At 47.8% G+C, this 14707-nt stretch overlaps 1 pseudogene; it reads right to left on the bottom strand.

The window, feature by feature from the left end:
- Positions 1 to 448: 448 nt before the first annotated feature.
- On the bottom strand, positions 449 to 13131 carry LOC140898112 (tripartite motif-containing protein 10-like; annotated as a pseudogene).
- Positions 13132 to 14707: the final 1576 nt, after the last annotated feature.

Genomic DNA, 14707 nt, shown 5'->3' on the forward strand with positions numbered 1-14707 from the left:
CTTCTCCCCCTCCCATCCCTAGTGCTGCAGTGAGGAGCTTCCAGGGGTCATAGAGATGAGGAGCCAAAGGCTGGGTAGATGGGAGTCCTCCAGGGTCACAGAGAGTGGAATGACAGTAGCTAGAGAAGCCCATTTTTTCATTCTTATTTACCCATCCCCCTGCCCATTTATCAATGACACTGAGCCTGGATGGGCAGAGTCATCCTGGTCCATACAGAACAGTGACAAACTGGCTACAAAATCCTTGGGGCAATGAAGTTGGCTTCTCTACCTTCATCACTCCCTGCTGTCTATGGTTCGACAGTCCAGACACTCCACAGAGCCTGCAGGGTACAAAGCCTGTAGGAAGACAGGAGTCATCCAGAGTCAAAGACCCTAGGAAACCTCAGCCTAGAGAGGCTGATTTCAGGGTCCCCAGTGGGATATTCCCCACACCTCACCCCGTGTCTCAGGGACACAGTCTGAGCGGGGATCCCCCCACCCACAGCCAGGGGCGGATTCTCTCTCCAGAGACAGAGACCAGCGGGAAAGTGAAGATCGGTGCCTCATTACCAGCATCAAAAAATGTCACCTGCCCCAGTTCACAGTCCAGACAAACCCGGATCCTGCCAGGGCCCCAGCACAAGGGCAGGGGGGGTCACAGGGGATGCGAGAGCCTGGTACTGACCCCAACACCACTCCACAGCCCAGATCCCCTCCTTAGGGTTAAGATGGATCCATCCCTTCCTCCTCACAGACTCTCTAGCCACCCCCACAGCCCAGTGTCCCCCATCCTGCACTTTCACCTCCACCTCCCAGCAATATCTCCCCCGAGGTGAATCCCTCACATCCCAGCAAACAGAGCTCAGAGTCAAATTTCTCAGGATTGTCACGCAGATCCTGCCGTGTGTGTCCACATCTCACACTTTTCCGATCCTCAGACAGGACGAGTTCAGGATGAGCCATGTCTGGATCCAGAGTCACATTCACTGAGAGAGAGAGAGAGAATCAGAGTGTTAGGAGCAGAGCTCAGCCCCGGGGGAGGCTGAGACCATTTTTCACACACCCAGCAGACCTGTTTAGGCTGGGTCAGTCCAGTGAGCTGCCTCTATCCTGGGTACATAGACGCCGACTCTGTGGGTGCTCCGGGGCTGGAGCACCCATGGGGAAAAATTGGTGGGTGCTCTGCACCCACTGGCAGCTCCCCGCCCCGCAGCCCCAGCTCACCTCTGCCTCCGCTCCACCTCTACGTCCTCCCCTGAGCATGCTGCTACATCCTGTTTCTCCTCCTGGCTCCCAGCGCTTGCACTGCGAAACAGCTGTTTAGTGGTGGCAAGTGCTGGGAGGGAGGGGGGAGAAGGGGGAACGTGGCACGCTCAGGGGAGGAGGCGGGGCTGGGATGGGGATTTGGGGAGCAGTCCAATAGGGGCATGGAGGGGGCGGAGTTGGGGCAGGGACTTTGGGGAAGGGGCTGGAATGGGGGCGGGGCAGAGGCAGGGCAAGGGTGGAGTTGGGACGGTGCCAGGAGGCGCAAGCACCCACCGGCGCTGGGAAAAGTTGGCACCTGTGCCTGGGCACCTGAGACTGAGCAGAAATGTCACTGCAGCTCCTCACTCTGTGCAATGAGAGACACTTCATTAGTTTCTCATTTGTTTGCAGTCTTCACTTGAGCCTCGATGGGTCTGCTCCATTCCCAGTGGCAGAGAAACAGCAAAGAAGCTTTTCATGAGGCGGAAGTGGAGGAGGCTGGTACCAGCTTTAAACCCCAGAGGGAAGCTTCCTAAATGCACCCTCCACTCCCAGGCCACGGAAGAGAGAGGAAGATGCAGCATGGGGGAAGAGCCACTTAAGATCAGAGAGTAGGAGGAGGTATTGGGTGGGGAAGCCCCATCAACAGCCCAGAGAGGAGATTGGGAGGCCAGCACCAGAGGGAGAGCATCTTCCCAGTCCAGGAAGTAGTGAGCAGCTCTAATTATGGGAGAGCCCAGCCCTGTCCAAAGGGAGGGTAGGATGTTGGAGAAGAGCAATGGGGAGGCATCCTCCATAGGGGTAAAGCACAGGGTGTGTCAGCTCTCAGGGCAGAGAGCTCTGTTTAGGTGCTGCTCAGTGGGAGTGTTTCTGTTCATCAACATGGGCATGAACTCAGCACCAACGCTGGTGTCAGGATTGTTTGTGTGACTTCAGCTTGAGATCTCCTCACTGTTTAATGTGTGTATTTTTAGGGCTGTGTGTGTCACAGTCACTGTTGGTTTGGTTGGTAACTTTAGCTACAATCTCATGAAGAGATTTTCATGAACTTGTTTTAATGTTTTCACTGGAATTTTCTCATTAAAGACAATGTCCATGTGCAATCTCACTGTGACGGGATCCCTGGGGTGCAGCCTGGGACTGTGGGACTGCTGTGCCCCCTTAACTCTCCAGCCTGGGCCATCTCTCATGATGCTTTGCTAGTGACAAGCAGCAAACACCTCCGGGCACTGTTATCACTCAGCAGAACTGTATATGGAGCCCCACCCCCAGCTAGATTGCATGAATGCTCCCAGAGCCACTCATGAATCACACAGAGATAGGCACCAGCTGAATCCCCCCAGCTCCCAGCCTTGCACCTCAGGAATATACCCTCTTGCACTGCTCAATATGAGCAGTGCAAGTTTATTAATTGGTTCACCACTTCATCGATGAAAGTAGATATACACCAGCCTTTTTAAACCTGAGCAGATTTAGCAAACACTTCAGGCAAACTCACAGGTAAAGATAAACAGTTAAACAAATTTCCTGACTACAAAAGATAGATTTTAAGTGATAATAAATGATAGGCCAAAAAGTCAGAGTCGTTACCAAAATAAAATAAAATATAAACACACAGTCTAAACTCTCCACCCTATTAGACTGGGCAACATGTATTTAAGCAGTTTTTCTCACCCCACTGGATAGTGCAGTTCATAGTACACAGGTTTCACCCTTGAAACCTGGGCCAGTCTCCTCTGTTGGAGTCTTCTGAGTGTTCTTGTTGCTTGCAGCATAGGTGGGGGCAGGAGAACAGGTCAAGCATGGGGCCCCTGTGTTCTGTTTTATACCCTTAATCCATGTGCTTGGAGAACACAAGTCCAGGCATGTCTGGTGGGCATTGCTGAGTCACAAGGTGAAGAAATACCCCGATATGTCTCCTGTGAGTGAGTCATTGAACTGTACCTCCTCTGCTGGACAATGACTGGTGATGTCTGTTCAGCACCCACTTGGGCACTGGTTACCTCCCTTGTCATTGTCTCTGGAGAGCTAGTATCTGGGCACGTCCGAAACTCACAGCATATTTTAGTGACAACCATACAACACATTCTCATAACTTCATATGCATTAATGATATACATATTTAGATAGAACAATGACTTTCAGCAGATCATAACCTTTCCCCTGATACCTCACATAACATGGTTTATATACAATATCACAATTATATATAAGTGAGGATTATGGGGTTATAGGGCACTCCCCCAAGGAAAAGAATGTTACACTCACCCAGTCTGCATGATCCCAGGGATTCCCCTCTTTTTGTCTCCAGTGCAGATGGCAGGGTGGCTGGAGGGGGAAAGGATAAAAGAGATGAGATTTCAGGCTTTCATATTTATGACAGCATCCCTACTCTGAACTCATAGAACTGTGTTTTAATTATGACAGAGAAACAGACAGAGAGGCACAGAGACACACTCAGGTATTTAATATAAATTAATCTGATGCCTTCTCTTTCCTCTCTCATTCAGGCATCTCACAGTAATGGAACCAACAGCCATGAAGCCTCACAATGACATACAATTTATAAGTGAGATTTACTTTTCGCTCTTCATCCCCTCCCACCCTACAGACCCTAGTAAATTTGTCTCATTACTTACTTCATTTTCTCATAACCTAGATCCAGGTCATACAAAGACTTTGGCATGAAAGTAACTTTACCCACTTTGGTCCCTTTGACACTAACAGGATATTCTGCCTCCATAGGCAGAAATATGAATAATAATAATAATAATAATAAAATCATTTTATCTATGTGGAAATTGAGGCAGGGGGAAGGTTGGCTCAATGGGCCAGATTCACCCCTGTACCGGCAAAAGGAGAGAGGGGAGGTAATTTGTGCTTCTGCTATTCAGGGGCTGTAGGGGCCGGTGCAGACCTTGGCTCTGACTAAGGAAGTTCTGAAGTCCAGCCAGAGTTACATCCCTATGACAATGGCCCCTGTGTCTCTTGGCCAGTGTGCAGAGTATCAGAGGCATAGCTTTACACTGCCCACCTCCCTCTATCCCTGGTCCCCACCCTCACCAACCCCACCCCATTCCCAGGCCTCTCAGGAACACGCCTTGTGCCTGCAGCTGCTGTGGAGGAGACACAAGAGGCTCCTGTGCTAGAGGGATTCCTTTGGAGTGGGAGGGACTTTCTCCTTCCCTACAGCCCATGTGGCCCAGACTAGCTGCCATATGGGACCTGAGGACAAAGAGGGACTGGGTCCAGATTTTAAAAATGGCCATTAATTTAGGGTCTAAATTTTGAGTGCTGACCTTTAGGCCCCAGGGCCTGGTTCTCAGAGGCATTGTGCACCTGCAGCTCCCACTGACTCCACCTGCAGCTCTAGATGCTAAATAGCTCTGGAGCACCTGCCCTGCAGCTCTCTAGTTGGGAGAGAAACTCAGGTGCCCCAAATTAGTCCATTTTGCTAATTTTGGGCCTTAATATTGGTACTGTTGTTAAGTCATTAATTAATGTGAGACACCTTGACACCTGGGCCCCATTACATCAGCTCAATTTGTCTGCTTTCCACTACGTATTAGATTAAGTAGTGAGAGTTGGTACAAGGGGTATTTCTTATGCATAAGTTTGGAGAAACTGAGATTGTGCATTTATGCTGACTGACTTGGCTTTGGCCTACTTAGCAGTTTGCTTAACATACAGGAAGTATTGCTTTAAGTGACCTTGTTATTTAGTGATGTTGCAATTTAGATAAATTGCTATGTGAGACAAAGAGATGTTTTGATCACACAACGTGCTTAAAGACAACAAACACCCAAAATGTATTGCCAAGTCCAAAAACCGCTATGTGGAGAAAAGGGTCAAAGTGACCTATGCATAATCAGTGGTAATAAACCAACCAGGAAAGAGACTAATAACATGACAAGAGCTTGGATAGCCAATTAAAAAGTTCATGTATGTGTATTGTATGAGTTATATGAGATATTTAATATTCATAGCACTCAAACATGACTGGAAGAGAACTAACAAATAAATAATTTGGATGTGTATAATATGTCAGATGTTGTAAGGGGTAGTCTGAGCGTCACTGGAGAAATGCACCATGCCCTACCCATGCCCCAGGAGATGGTAACTGGCCTGTACTTCATTCTGTACATCTGTCATTTCTTACCGTAATTGTAATGGCAAGGCATGCTTTTGGTACAAATAAAACTATGAATTATTCAACCTGAGACTCTTGAACCCCACGTGTGGCCTTCTCACCCAACAATTAAATCCATGCATAATATAATTATGAACGAATTGGCCAAATCCATTCTCCTCCCACAGTCCCAGAGGTTTATCCTGATTTCCCCTCCTAGATCCCTTCTAGGTACCTTTGAACTTCCTCAGAGTCTCCATTAGAGCCATAGTTTTCTGGGAGAAATCACTGAGTTGCTTTTCTAGTTGAGGAGAAATTTCCCATGGCTGCTGGAACTTCCTCTTCTCACACCTGGACATAAACAGTTTAACATGGTTATATTTCATTTAGTGATTCGTTATAAGTTCTTGCTAGTGAGTTGCTGCTCTAATGGGCCTGGAGTCAACAGTGCTGGAACCTCACTAGAAGTCAGGGGCCATGAAGGCCCACACTCCTCTGTGGCCTCAGCTCCTCCTCTTCCCCCCAGAGGCCCCTCTCCCTAGCCAGGCCCGAAGCCAGAGCTGGACCATGGTAAAAACTGCCCAGGGAGCCTGGGCCACTGTGGGGCACCCCGGAACTTCCACGTACCCTGGATGGGGGTGCAGGGGCCTGAGAGTAACCCCTAGCCTCTGTCCCTGACCTTGACTGGGAAGACGCTGATGCCACCAACAGGGGCTGCACTTTGCAGCGGGTTAAGTGATCAGCCTGCTGGGAAATGCAGCCCCTACTGGCGCTGCTCCTTGCCTGCCCGAGGCTTGCAGTTGGGGGTGGGAGGCAATATGGCCCCCTGCCCTCCAAACTATGCCCATGTTAAAATGTGAGCAGGCATTGCCCTCCCACTTTTAAAAGTGGGGGGCCATGGCCCCCCTGCATCCCTCCTAGTTATGGCATCCATGTCTGGAGTTAGAATTTCTCTACTCCTCCCAGCCTCAGAGCAGGCCCAACAGCGTTCATGGCTGTGCAACCTTCCCTCAAAGGTCACATTAATATTCTTCAACTCTAGCCTGGGGAGACTAGGTCTGGGGATAAAAGGGGAATTGAGTCTCTCTGGCCCATTCACTCCTTGGCCTCCATGCTCTGATGGACACAAAGCTTCCATGTGAAGTTTTGTAGAAATCTGTCCACTAGGAATTACACTGAGACGCCTCCCCATCTTATTCCACACAGGTGTCCAAACTGTCTTCAGATGGGAAAGACTCTTGACCACAACTGCCCTGGGCTGAAGGGTAACCAGTGACCCAGCAGTAAAAGCGCCATATTCCATCTCCACTATCCTGAGGCAGCCAGTCCCCCAGGGATGTGACATTTCTAGGAAATACTTTAGGTTAATCTTTACCATTCACACACACTTTGAATTTCAAGGAAGAGATTTTGCAAGTATGGGGAAAAGAGGCCCTGAGCTAATGGGGCTTTTCCATCTCTAATATCAATGTGTCTGTGACTCTGCAAAGAACAATAGGAATTCACATTTCAGCAATGTACATACTGAGTTACACTGATCTCTGACTTCTGGATTCCTGTACCTGTGTTTTAGAAGATATCCTGTCCCTGTGTTGAGATCTGGAGTATTTCTAACTTAGTCTCACCTGCAGGAATTCTCTCGCTGGCTTCTGATACTTCCCCTCCATTTCACTGATCAGCTCAGTGAGATGAGAAATCTCCTTAGAGAGTTTGGTTATATTTTCATTCTGTATCTTCACAATCTCCTTGTACAGCTTTTCCAGCTGGACCAGCAGGAGTCGCTCTTGTTCCTCCAGGAACTGCCACAGTTGCTGAAATTCAGACACAATTTTCTGCCTCTTCTTTTCTGTCTGTTTATGTGAAACAACAGGGAAAGGACTTGTCAGGGACATGGGGGCAGTGTGGGGTCCTTTCATGGAGTGCTGAGTGTGGAGGAGGGAGAACTTCTTTGTAAACCCCTAAGATTTCTGACACTTGACTCTACCCTGTGGTTACTTGGGAGAGAATTCTCTCACACCTTGGTCATTTTGCCCCAATGTCTCTGGAAAGGGATGTTTTCATCTCTGACATGATTAGGACATTGTGTTATTCAGGGCCTCTGACAATGGAGATCCAGAGCAGCAGGAGGCAGGACTCAGCATTACACTGACAAAGAGGCCAGAGAGAAAAAAAAGAATCAAATAATTCAACAATGAAAAACATGACACAGACACAGTGAAAGCCACAAGGGCTAGAAATTAACTCATTAACTGAAATGAAAGCTTAGATTCTCTACATGAATCCAACACAGAAAATCTAGGATCATAGAGAAACACACCCACACCCACATTCACCAAGGCCACAGAGGAATCCGCCTACAAACAGACCTCTTACCACAACTCTCCACAGGTCCATAACAACAGGCACCTTCCAGATACTCCTGGCTTTTCCCCTCTCCAGTCACCTTAAATCCCAGCAGCTTTTCTCTCTCTTCCCTCAGAGTCTCCAAATGGGCCTGGATCTTTTCCTGTAGAGACAGAAATGATTTGGGGGGGTTCATTTTGAGGGTTGAGAGGGATGTGTAGGAGGATGTTTTCCCACTCAGATCTAAGGGGACTGTTTGTCCTAATCCATCTATGACATCAGGGTCACCAGGGAAATGAAACCTAACAATGGAGACTGGGAGTGTGTCACATGCGGATTTGTTACCAATTCAGGTTCAGTCTTTTTAGTAATTAGAGAGAAACCTCAATTATCCGAGTTTGATAGATATTTGTTAATTACTAAGTAGTATATCACATAACAAGAAACTGGAGTTACATGGTGCTGAATCAATAAATTTACGCTTGAGAAGATTAAATAAACAAAGTGATACAAATCCCAGAAACCACCAGGGCTCTATATATGAGCTGGGATTGTCCAAGGAGCCCAACTCCCAATTGAATTTCAGCCCTGAAGCCCTGGAGATTGCAGTGGTTGTATAGAACTGGTCTGATCAATAGGGCAAATCTCATTAGACAGGCTGACTTGTGGTAAGAAGAGTTGGGGTTTTCCCTAGTGTGGTCCTGAATACATTCAGTAGAAATGCCTTCTGCCATCCTAGTAAATCACCTAGAAACAGTGGATTCTGAGAGATTTGAAAAGGCTGCATGATGGGACCAGTGGAACCACTTTGGGTGGTCCTTGCCCATGTACATGTAAGCAAGGTCTGAATGAGCTCTCCCCTGTCATCTAGTGATAAGCTGGGGAAGAGAACTTCAGGAGCTGACCTTGTTTGCATGGGCACACTTACCCTGCCTAGGTGCTCAGCATGATGGGGCTGCTTGCCCCAAATGATCACTTTTGGTTGGTGTTGGATCACAGGTCTCTTTGTTATTGGGTGCAGGGGCACTAAAGGTTGCTATCCTTGTTGTGTGGATCAAGGGTAGCAGAACTGTGCTTGTCATAGCCTGATTGAGGAACTCACTCTGAATGAAACTGCATTTGCTAGGCAGGGGACATGGGTGCCAAAGTCCAATAGAGTGGAAAGAGGATGAATGTAGGCACTTTTATTGGGGGGGGGGGGTGCGGTGCCTGTCTCAGGGCCTTAGACATCATTTGACTTCACTGTGCAATAACAAAGTCTCTAAGGTGCCACAAGTACTCCTTTTCTTAAAGCTGATTAAGATTCAGTAAAGAGTCTTTTGTGACAGACTAACAGAGATGAAATTGCTAATAACCAGGTCTAAGCATTAGACCTGCTATGGGACAGATGAAACAGATTGCCTAGTCTGTACTAGCAGTGAGGCTCTCCCATGAACAGCTGAACCTACTGCGAGCTGTGTTAAGTGGTGGGACCTCCAGATATCCCAGCGGGCGCAGAGTGGAGTGGTTGGCAGAGAGGGCAGCCGATGGAGGGGCTGAGACATCAAAGTGAGTGACTGGACATTGGAGTGAGCAAGGTGTCTTCCCCTGCCGGGGTGGGAGGTGAACTCATGCAGCTGCACCTCTGAACTCTGGGTCTTCACTGGCTAAGGATAACAACTGTGAGTGGGGTTGCTGGAGGGAGAAGGGACGGGCATGTCAAAGGGACTCTTGGTTGCTGGACTTAAGAACCTGAAACAAAAGGACAATGCCCAACTAACTCTGGGGTGGGTGTTTTGCTCACGGGTTTATGCTTATGAATCCTTTCTGTGGCATTTTCCACAGTTAATGCCGTGTTACTTTCCCCTTTTTATTAAAAGTTTTTTCCTACACTCAGACGCCATGCTTGAGAGTGGGAAGAATTGCCTCTTAGAGGTGTCCGGGGTGGTGTGTATTGTCCGAGGTTAGTGGGTCGGGGTCAAGCCAGTTCTGGGTTGTATTGTTGTATTATTGAAAAGGAACACGGACCTATGCTGTCTGGATCCCTTTTATGTGTGGATTCAAGGTGTTCGGCTTAGCACAGTGACCTCCTCTAGTGCAGGCCTGCAACTGAGTTTAACCACTCATGGAACAACACCAGAGTTCAGAATCCCAATGAGACACCTAATCTCCCTGCTGGGCCTGGGGCCTTTATCAAGGCATCTTTCCCTTCTAATGACTGCACTTCATCACTGGTCAGTGCTGCTGCCAGGGTGGCAGCATGGCCTACTGGTTAGGGCACTGGACTGGGTCTTGGGAGACCTGGGTGCTATTCCCATCTTTGCCACTGACCTGCTGAGTGACCATGGGGAAGTCTGTGCCTCGCTTCCCCTCCCACCCTTTGACTGTCTTGTCTAATTACACTGTAACCTCTCAGGGCAGGGATTGCCCCTCACTGTGTTTTGTGCAGGGTCCAGCACAATCACAATCAGATCTCATTTGGGTCTGTTGGGGCCACTGAGATGAAAATACTACTAATAAAAACCGTGTTACAAATTAGTAACAACAACAGCTTGTAACTTCCTATTCTCCACTTTGAAGGCAGCACTTTCACATAGACTGGCCTGCAACTCATGTCGTTTAAAGCTCACTGGTCATTTAACAACTTCTGGAATGTAAAAAATTTCATTATGTCACCAGTGGAAGCTGGGTTTGAAGAGGAGTTAGCTTCTCAGACAAAAATTTTCTCACATCAGACATCTTTAAATTCTTTGGGTTTTTTGCCTTTCTTGCCACCCTGCAGTATCATTAACTTGTTATAGCATCTGTCATACAGTGAAGGCTTTACAGAGCAGAATGATGCAGTTACTCTGGATTCTTTGTGGCCAGGGGACTCTCTTGCTCAAAAGACCTGAAGTGGGAAATGGCTTGGAAAAGAATTTAGCTTCTCAGAAAAATGTTTCTTTCACTGCACATCTTTAAAGTCTTTATACTGCATAATTTACTTTTTATAGAATGTTTCATACAATTGAGGCTTTACAGAGCTCAGTGGTGCAGTTACACAGATAGCCGTAATAGGCAACTTGCTATGAAATTAACCGGTAATTAAAATCCAAAGTTATTACTCTTATTAATACTTTATTAAGTTATCCAAAATCTAAAAAGAAAAGGAGTACTTGTGGCACCTTAGAGACTAACCAATTTATTTGAGCATAAGCTCACGAAAGCTTATGCTCAAATAAATTGGTTAGTCTCTAAGGTGCCACAAGTACTCCTTTTCTTTTTGCGAATACAGACTAACATGGCTGTTACTCTGAAACCTGCCGAAATCTAAAGTTATTCAACTTAACAGCAATTCCCTACTTTGTACTTATAGGCAGCCTCTGGTGTGGGAACTACTGTGTGAGCCCTTTGAGTCCACAACAGATGGCAAACTAAACAAATAGAAGTCTGATCCTCTTCACAGAACTGTTTCAGAGGCTTCCGGTATTCCCCACACACCCTCTCCCCGCCTGCTCCCCGTCCAGTGCCTCTAAACTCAGCTGTTTGGCTGTTTCTACTTTTCTTGCCAGCTGCTTATTTGGTCTGATGTTTCTGTGTTGCACAGCCTCTCCTTACTTGGGGCATGAGACAGCTGTATCCGATCCCTCCCAGTACTGGGTGATGCAGGCTTGGCTGAAATTGTGCCCACAATCCAGAGTAACAGGTTCTCTGAAATACTCCACACAGATGGGACAAGTGGCTTCCTCCTGGAGACTCTCCACGGGGTTCTCTGAAGCATGGCTCCCTCTGGGCAGTGTAACAGGGTTAGTTTCACTTTCCAGAGCCCAGAATTATGCCCAACCTACAACACAACTGTGAAATTCTCTTTCTGGAACTGATTCTGCTGGGTCAAGCACCAAAAAACAACACTGAGCATATACATGGAGAGAGAGATGTTTAGGGGGTTGAAAGCTAGCTAACAATGACTCACAGATTTCAGAGGTTCAAGGGACAATTGTGTAGCCATTGAACCTGAGTAATACAGAAACACTGAGTCAAAGATGGCCCTGGGTAGAAATCAAATTATTTTGAAGGGTCATAGTGCTACAATCTGCCTCTACCAAAGGGCTATTTTTTTAATTTGGGTAAATGCAATCTGAGTACAGCAGAAAATTCAGGAGGTGCTCAAACTATGTTTGAAAAGAAAATAAAGTACACATACAAGTGCTTGTTCTGAGGGGAGGAGAAATTTGTCTTTACTCATCTTTATAGACTGCAAGCTCTTTGGGGCAGGGACCTCAGTACATGTAAGCTGCCAGCACAGATTATGTATTTTCTTGGGATGGTGAGATGGGCCCACTGCCTTCTTCCCGGCCTGCCACACACACAGAGCCCCCAGCTGGGAGAGGTGGATGAGGACCCGAGAGCAATAGTTCTTGGAGCAAACACCCCATTGACATGCATGGGGTAGCTCCCTCCTCTCGGAACTATTGGCTCAGGCTCTCTGCAAACTCAGGCACACGACACTGTATCCGTTATGTTTAGGTCACACTTTCACACTTTTCAGTCATATGGGCTAGAAGGTTACTAGTTGGCTGTTGATATGATGAAACCTGAGGGTCTGTTCTAGTCAGGCAACTCCAAAGACGAACCCCTAGGGAAGAGTCCATAGTACCTGTACTTAAACCCACTCCTGTATGTATATTCTATGCAGCAGAGCGAGGGCTGCTGTGTTCATGATTAATGTGAATGCCCTGCTCGCAGTGCCTGGTCTGTCAGGGGTGTGGTGGGAGCAGCTCATTCCCTCCATTCCTGGTCTAGCAGTAGCTCAGACACATCTTGATTCAATCCTGTGTGTGAGGAAAATGCCTCACATGGAGCTTTAGTGCCCACAACTCCCTAATGAACAGTGTACGGTTGACAGGTTGGGGCAGAATCAGTGGCCAGGGCTCCCTGCACCTGCCCAGAGGAAGGAGCCTGCAGTGGAGAGATTTAGGTGGAGCAAGAGTCTGGGAAACTGGGAGATTCTGGGGCTCTAAGAAACTTAGTCTGAAAAGGAAAGGCTTGAATGAACCCGGATCCACAGTGTGTCCTACCTTGTATTTCTGGGCAGCCTCCTCCATGAGAAGCACGGTGTGAGATCTGTGCTCGGGGGATCGCCAACAAACCACACACATGGTTTCCCCGTCCTTGTCACAGAACAGATCCAGGGCTTTGTTATGTCTCTCACACAGATTCTCTTTTCCTGGTTTTAAATCCAGCTTTTTAATTTTTTTCACTATATTTGCTAGCTGATAGTTATTCCGGAGAGTCCCTTTTCGTATTATGGCTCTACAACTGGGGCACCACAAAGGGTCATAGTCCCCCTCCGCCCATGTCTCACAGTGCTGAGTGATGCAGACTCGGCAGAAGTTGTGCCCACAGTCCATGGTTACTGGGTCTGTCAGATATTGCAGACAGATGGGGCATTTGTTTTCCTCTTGGATTTCCATGGCTGCTAGGATCTCTTGGTTTCTGTTCTCTCTGCATCAGAAATGGTTTTGCTGACAATGGGAGATGCCTGTCCCACCTCATATCAGCTGCACAGGTGCAGAATGAAGTGAAGAAAAAGGAGAGGCCTGGAGGAGGAGCAGGAAAAAGTTAAGAAAAGAAGGAAGCAGGAACTACACAGGCAAGGAATGGGAGCAGCAGGGTTTAAAAAAGCAGAAAGGGAATGAAAGGAAAAGGGGGGCACGGAAACAAACAAACAAGAACACAAAAACTTAAATTCAGGGTCTGTCTACACAGTTGGTGTCCGGGGGGGTCGGGCTGGATTGTACTCCAGCAGCTAGCCCAAGCCTCCCCCTCGCTGCCGTGGTGCACTGCTATCGGTAGGATGCTAGCTCCAGCAGAGTCAGCACATGTACATCTACCCAGGCTGGGAATCACACCTGCCAGGTGTGGTGGAGACTTACCTGCAGTCAAACAAGGACATTTTTAATTCACAGTAAGGTGTCCACAGCCACACACAGACTTGCATTAAAACAAAACTAGGTGGGAACTAAACCCCATTGAGTTATTTCAGTGACAATGTGTGTGTAGAGCAGCCTTGGCTTGGCTGTGTCTTGCTGAACATCTAGCCACCCTCCTGGGACCAGCCAGGCTACAGGGGCTCCCTGGGTTAAGGTCAGAGGCAGCTGGTGTGTGCTAGTGATAAGGCATGAAAACAGCAGCAAGTCACTAATCAGGACCAACCCTTGAGCTGAAGGGTGATTTTATGGTAAATCCTTTTATGGTAAATCCTTTGCAGTCTAAAGGTTACAGCCCAGCCCATTCACAGTGCCAGCTTAGAGCTGGAAAAAAGATTTTAGGTTTAAACTTTGTGGGAAAGTAACAATCCGACCCACCTCTGCCCCATTGCAGCTTCCCCAGCCTTTTCGTCTTTTTTTCTCCTTGAGCTAATACTGAGCTCACAATCACTGTGTAGGCTGAATCTCTTGGGTGGGGGGTAAATATGAGCCAGGGATCCTAGTTTTAGTTTTGTTGGACTCTGGGGAGAGGAGGGTCAGATCGGAGAGATGGGACAATGGAGACTGCTCAGCACACAAAGCTGGATATGCTGAAGTCCACAATGAGCAGCAATCTGCCCCTCTGCACAGGCTCTTTGCTGCTGGAGCTTCTTGCAGATGTTTCCCACCCATGCATTTGCCTCCACAGGTCTAGATTCTGACTCGGGTCATACCATCGCTCCTTTGACCTCAGCAGTCAGCCAGTGTTTGGGGCCTCGCTCAGTTCTTCCATTGGAAGAAGTTGATTATAGGAGTCAGGTATTTCTTTGGTGCAGTCGTTATTATTTACAAACAAAGTCCACACATTCCTGTGCCCTGAACAGGGTAGAAACAAACAACCGCAGGCAGTTTCCTTACTCAGAACTCCACGTCTGCCTTTCCAGGGAACTCTGAAAGTAGAATTTATTTCGTACTGGTACACTGAGCCCACACTCTCCGCCCCCCACATGATCCATCCCATGTTACTTTGCGGGGGGGAGCGCTCCCAGTGGGTGGCCATGGCACAGCTGCTGTGTGGGCT

This window comes from Lepidochelys kempii, chromosome 14, assembly GCF_965140265.1.
Source record: "Lepidochelys kempii isolate rLepKem1 chromosome 14, rLepKem1.hap2, whole genome shotgun sequence".
NCBI lineage: Eukaryota > Metazoa > Chordata > Testudines > Cheloniidae > Lepidochelys > Lepidochelys kempii.